This window comes from Sphaeramia orbicularis, chromosome 18, assembly GCF_902148855.1.
Source record: "Sphaeramia orbicularis chromosome 18, fSphaOr1.1, whole genome shotgun sequence".
Lineage (NCBI taxonomy): Eukaryota > Metazoa > Chordata > Actinopteri > Kurtiformes > Apogonidae > Sphaeramia > Sphaeramia orbicularis.
Genome location: NC_043974.1, coordinates 39,778,980 through 39,786,293, shown reverse-complemented (window position 1 = coordinate 39,786,293; position 7,314 = coordinate 39,778,980).

Genomic DNA, 7,314 nt, shown 5'->3' with positions numbered 1-7,314 from the left:
GGATGGACAGTGACTGGACCAAGGTGAGGGTGGAAGAATGACACGGTGGAAAAATGTAATTTATATTATAGTGTCCATGAAGTCTACTGATTATTGCAGAAGAATGCAAAAATATCCAGATATATTTAAATATAATTACAATTCCCCATTTAATTTTACATCATATTAGGAATTATGGATTTGTTTTGATTAACCCATAAAGACCCAAACAGCCACTGGCAACCAAAATCATCTACTGATGTCAACTGTTGAATAACTTCTGAACATAGATAGATAGATAGATAGATAGATAGATAGATAGATAGATAGATAGATAGATAGATAGATAGATAGATAGATATTTTATTAATACCAAGGGAAATGTAAGTATTCAGGATCTTTGCATACAGCATAAGGTTAGTAACCAGATTAACACTGACATTAAGGTTAGTATATACTCTCAGAAAACATGCTAAAAAACTTAGTCTAAAAAACTTCCTGTGTAATACTGTAAACCAAACACTTCTAATTCAAAAATCTGTAGAAAACTAAATGTATAGTCAGTGTACAGTATTGACACATTTCAGGGCACAGTGATTTAAAGTGAAAACAGTGATTTAAAGTAGAGCTGCAACCGATTAATCGCTTCAAACTGATCCAAAAAAAATCATTCAACCACAATTCTCCTGAATCAAAGCTTTGTTTCCTTCATTTCTCTGCTGTTAAACATTGGTTCCACTGTTGTGTTTCACACGGACGCTTATTGTGACGCACAAAGAAGCTTCAATTCAGGAAAACTGCAATAGAATATGTTTCCATTCAATTAATTCGAGTTGATTAATCGAATCGTGAATTTTTGCATTCTCTTCAAGCACCTAATCGATTAATCGGTTGCAGCTCTAATTTAACCCTTTCATGCACACTGGTCACTACAGCGGACAGCTATTCTACAGCTGTTCTCTTGTATACATGGATTTTGTTGTTCTTTTCGTTGTTGTTGTTTTGTTTTTTTACACATATCTTTATTAAAGTTTTAATACACTACATATCTTTTCTGGCATGAATTGGTAACATTATGTAGAGCTCTCCTGAGCATAATCACAAGCCACACCATAGTTTTCACACAATTTATTAGTAAATATATGTTTCTGTGCATCTAAAATTAAACATATGGGGTCCAGCTGAATGGACATTTTTGCAACTTCATGAAAAATAGGTTCATAAGAAGTTTTTTTCATTATTATTTTTTTATGTATTTTAAAAAAAAAATTTAAACATTATTTTAATTTAATTAATTAATTTATTTTTCAGAACAAAATTTTCAATTGCATTGTTTTTTCATGCCTAAAGAGGAATAAAAACACTCAGGAAAATAATTTGATTAAGGTTCTCATAATTCATGCATGAAAGGGTTAAAGTGATTTGACAGGTAAGTGTAATAAAACTACATAAGGTGCATCAATATGGTGAAGTAATTCAGGTAAAATACAGTTTTTCATCTTTTCATGGTCATCAAATATGACCCATTTGGACGTTCAGAGGCTCCATAGTTACCGTGGAAACACCGTCATCTTCTACAACATTGATTCACCAGTAAAACTGTCATATCAGTACCTGGACTCTTGTATGTTTTGTCTGTCTTGTGTGTCATTTCCTGTTTTATTTTGTTAATCCTCCTCTTGTGTCATGTCTGGTGTCTTTGCTTCCTCTCCCTGATTGTTTCACCTGTGTTGATTACCTGTCTCCGCCCTGATTTGTTCCACCTGTGTCTCATTGTCTTCCCTCCCTTCTGTGTATATAAGCCCTGTGTTTTCCCCTGTCCTGTGCCAGTTCGTATTCCTTCCTTGTGTTGTGTCTACTTACCAGCGTTTCTCTGAACCTGTTCGTCTGCCTGTCTGTTCGTTCCTGACCCGGATTGTTCCTGGTTGTTCTGAGCCTGCCTGATCCCCTCATCGGTACCTCTGCCTGATTCTGCCACACTGGTATTCGACCTTTTGCCTGGACTCACGGTTAGTGCTTTTGCTTTTCCCCCATGTACCGTTGCCTGTTTTTTGGACTTCCCGTGTATGACCTGGTCTGTCCCCTGACACTTCTCTGCTTGTTTCTAGTCGGGTTCCCCTCGTGTGCTCCCGACCCGGGCAGAGAGCTCCCTTTACTGGATTCGGACGTCGTGACGAATCCACACAGACTAACCAGCGAGGATTCATTCAAAAAGCCTTTTTGTGAACTGTTTTTCCTGTCCGTGTTTAATAAACACTCATTAACTGTATTCCTGTCTGTGGGTTGTGCATTTGGGTCCAAGTCTTGTGTCTCTGGTTCTAACAAAAACCCATGGAGTCGGATCAATAACAGTGGATGGACACTCTGGGTTTATGGTCAGTTAATGATAGATTTAACTGAAATAGTCACTTTTTCTGCAGTTTCTGACATAATGACCTTAACTTTAATATGAGCTTTAATGAACATCTACATGATCAATAAATTAAATATAGGAAAATACCAGATTTTCACTGAAAAAAAATGCTAAATACAGAAGATAATATTATAATAAATGATGATAAATCCCTAGAAAGAAAAATTACTTTGGGAACTGCCACAAAAGGAGCACTGGGTCTTTACGGGTTAAACTAGGATGAGTCCAGTGGAGCTGACAACGACACAAGTATCTGTGTGAGATTTTCTACCTTCAGGTTGAGTGGCTTTCAAAAAGGAAAAGAAAAAAGGAAATGGAAAAAGTGAGACGTGTTTATCACTGTGGCGCTTATCTGCAGTGTTAGAGGCTGTAGTAACGGCGAAAAGACCATGAAAAAGTCTTATTGACCATGTGGTTATGTCTGTTAAAGCTGAAACAGAACACAGTGTAAAACAACCAAGGTCGAAAAGAGGAGCTGAAGACATTTACAGGCAGACGCTAACAGAATAATATTGTGAAACTCTGTAATGTGAGTTTTATTACACATTTTAAAGCTTCTTTGTTAATGGGTGAAAATTCCAAACCACCTAGCTGCGGTTTCTGGATAGATTTATAGATAGATGGAAGTTTTTTTGTACCAGTAGGGTTCATAATGTGCTGTATTAAAGCTAAATAGGCCTTAGCAAATGTTTTCTTGTGTTGACACTGGCTTCTTTATTTGTACATTTCGTCCTGGGATGTGGTTTTATGCTTGAGTGCAGGTGACTGCTGTGGCCAGAGGCACTGGGTTTGTTTTTTTGTTTTGTTTTTTCTTCTTTTGGTCCTGTTCTCATGAATGTGATCTGATTTTTACTTCTAGGTCTATGTAATCCAAATGATCATCATTTTCACTCTTTTTTTTATTCCTTTTTGTATTTCTGCAGTGCTTATTGTGGTGGGCTGTGGCTGGCGTCGCTGTGTGTGATGTGTAAGATGGCCATCCTGTTGGACAATAAGGAGATGTACCAGCTCTACAGAAGCACACTGGACAAAGGCAGCACTGCATTCGACAAACTGTTGTGGAACGGTAAGAAGTTTGTGTTCACTGTGGATGTCCACACACACTCTATTTGACTATTCCCACATATGCTCAGAGCGTCACGACCAAAACAAAGATTTTTTTTTTTCTCTCTTGTCTTCTCTTGTGTCTTGTCCACATGTAGATGCTGTTTTAGGTCTTTCCATTGCAGTTTTGTGCAATGTAGCATTTGCGCTACGCCTGAAAAACCACGTCTTGCCAGCGCAAAAACTTTGGCAAAGTTGTCGTTTTTCCATCAGGCAAATATTTATGCGCAGGTTATATTCACACAATTTGAGGGTCAATGGAAAAGCGACTATTTTCAAGTGTCCGGTTATAGTCGGACAATGAAAAATCAGTTATAAAATCTAATTTTGGTTGCAGCAGATGTTGCACATTCAAAGCACTACATCATTTCAGTCGGTTCAGATTCATGTTTACTTGGAAGTGTTTCTCTGGAGCTGCTGTCAGTACCGTCTATGTCTGATTATTTTAAACCGGACCTGTGAGTGATCCCAGATCTGAATGATTACTGGACTACACCCATAAACAGCAGCAGTGAAAGTCATTCTAAAGGTTCTAGAAAGACATGAATGCAGTGAAAGTGATAGCATATGATGATAAGTAGGTTTGGGAATGACCTCTGACGATCTGTTTCTTTTGTAATAGCATGTGCCTTGTTGCCTGTTGACCTGCATCTAGACTGTATTGATGAACTGAATAGTTATGTTTTATAAACACCGATGATTACGACAATCCTGCAAAATAAATCAGAGGACAATGCATGTTCTGTGCTCATTTCTTATTAAATGCTGTATTTATGTGATGAAATGTCAAATATTTAGCTGATGGTCTTCACCCACAGGTGTCAAACATGCGGCCTGGGGTCCATATCCGGCCCGCCAAAGGGTCCGGTCCGGCCCTTAGAATTCAGATGCAAAAAATTTAGATGCAAAAAATTCAGATCACACATCCGGGACACCAAGGATAAGTAATGGATTCTATCTCAAGTCCAAACGAAAGCCAGCCAATCAAGGTATGTTAGGTTGGTCATGTGATGCCGATGCTGACCTGGACGTGTCATCTGAAATTTCTGCATCTGAATTTTTTTGTATTCTAAATTTATGAACATAGTTGAATTCAGAGACAAAAAAATTAAGATACTTAATTTAAGTGCAAAAAAAATTTCAGATACTTAATTTAAGGGCAAAAAAAACTTCAGATAATTTAAGTGCAAAAAAAAAATTAAGATACTTAATTTAAGTGCAAAAAAAAACTTCAGATACTTAATTTCAGTGCAAAAAAAACTTCAGATAATTTAAGTGCAAAAAAAATTCAGATAATGTCAGTGCAAAAAATATTCAGATACTTAATTTCAGTGAAAAAAAATATTCAGATACTTAATTTCAGTGAAAAAAAAAAATTCAGATACTTAAATTCAGTGCAAAAAAATATTCAAATACTTAATTTCAGTGAAAAAAAAAATTCAGATACTTAATTTCAGTGCAAAAAAATATTCAGATACTTAATTTTGGTGCAAAAAAAATATTCAGATAGTTAATTTGGGTGCAAAAAAATATTCAGATACTTAATTTCAGTGAAAAAAAAATTCAGATACTTAATTTCAGTGCAAAAAAATATTCAGATACTTAATTTTAGTGAAAAAAAATATTCAGATACTTAATTTCAGTGCAAAAAATATTCAGATACTTAATTTCAGTGAAAAAAAAAAAATTCAGACACTTAATTTGAGTGAAAAAAAAAATTCAGATACTTAATTTCAGTGAAAAAGAAAAAAAAAAAAACAAAAACAACAGTGACGATATGGGCATGGATGGATGGATAAATAAATATCCATCCATCCTGTGGAAATAATTTAGACCATCAAAAGTCATCACAAACAATGGTTATGCAATCCAGTACTAACTCCTGTGTGTATCATGTGACTAAAACAGACAGAAAAGAAAACATGGAATGCCTAAAAGCACTGTTTTTGTCAGTACAATGCCATAGATATTGATGGAAAAACTGAAGTGATTTTGGTTATTATCAAGGAAACATGAAAAATGGATAGATATCAGCTCTGAAATTGAACTACTATGAGCTATTTTTGTTGTCATCATTATATTTGTCCAAACAAATGTACCTTTAGTTGTACCAGGCATTAAAATGAACAAGAAATAGAAGAAAACAAGGGGTGGTCTAATAATTTTTTCTGCAAATGTACTGATGTAAACTGTCTAATATCTGTTGATCCAGTAATCCTGTCATTACATGTAAATAATTGGTGTAAAATACAGTTTGTCATCTTTTCACGGCCATGAGATATGACCCATTTGGATGTTCAGAGGCTCCGGAGTGAATGTGGAAACACTGTCATACACCGTTATATTTGTCCAAATAAATGTACCTTTAGTTGTACCAGGCATTAAAATGAACAAGAAACTGAAGAAAAAAGGGTGGTCTAATAATTTTTTCCGCAACTGTACAGGGTGGGGAAGCAAAATTGACAATATTTTGAGGCAGGGATTGAAAGACAGTGTATGACCAATTAGTTTATTGAAAGTCATGAGAATTTATTTGCCACAAGAAAATGTACATAATAGAAAATGTTTTTATTCTATGTGTCCTCCTTCTTTCTCAATAACTGCCTTCACACGCTTCCTGAAACTTGCGCAAGTGTTCCTCAAATATTGGGGTGACAACTTCTCCCATTCTTCTTTAATAGTATCTTCCAGACTTTCTCGTAATAGTTTTGCTCATAGTCATTCTCTTCTTTCCATTATAAACAGTCTTTATGGACACTCCAACTATTTTTGAAATCTCCTTTGGTGTGACGAGTGCATTCAGCAAATCACACACTCTTTGACGTTTGCTTTCCTGATTACTCATATGGGCAAAAGTTTCTGAAAAGGTATGGATAATAGTGTTAGGTATGATTATGACATCAATATATGTTTGGTTTCAAAACAGTTGACGTAGTGCCTGCTGAGAAAAAACAACTAAATGTTCATTGTAAATTTTGCTTCCCCACCCTGTACATGTGTCACCATAATTTACAACTAAACCACCACAAATTAAGGGGAAAAAAAGGGTAACTATTCTCTGAGACTCAAATGAAGTTGCAAGTTGAAGAGAAAAACAAACAACCCCCCCCCCCCAAAAAAAAAATAAAAATTGGAATATGGTTCATTTATAAACTAATTAGATGCATAACCCTTACTGAGACACAAACATCCCAAAGCTCACTGGGCTTCATGAGTACAGAGTCGGACTGAACTGAACATGTGTGTATGCAGCCTGCACATGTAGACCAACCTTTTTAAGTGTTCTGATGGTCTGTCTCTTCTATTGTTAATTGCCTTTTCCTCTTTTCCATTTTTATAGTAACACACTACTTTCTGCAGTACAATACTGTTCAAATAATTGTCACAACGGTATGGTACCAAAGTGTGTTCCAACCCTAATCCAACAAAGTGGAAGTGCTGCTGGGTCTTCTTCTTGGTGATTATCCACAGGTGCTCTCTGGAAACTTGTGGTGTGTCTGGTTGTTTAGAGTCAAAAAAAAAAAAAAAAAAAAATCTGCATTCGCATGCTAGGCACACTGTAGGATTTGTGTAAAAATAAAATGTCTTTATTAATTCATGGCATTTTTAAAAAATACAGTCAACGTGTTGCAACCTCTGGTCTTCATCAGGGCTTTTTTCACTAGTGAGTTGCACACCTTCATACAATCACTTTGATGACCTGAAGGAGGGAGGTGTGAGGGGAAAGAAAAGAGAGAAACAAAAAAAAACATGCATACAGACAAACATATACATTTGCACACATATACACACACGCACACAAATAATAATAATAAAAT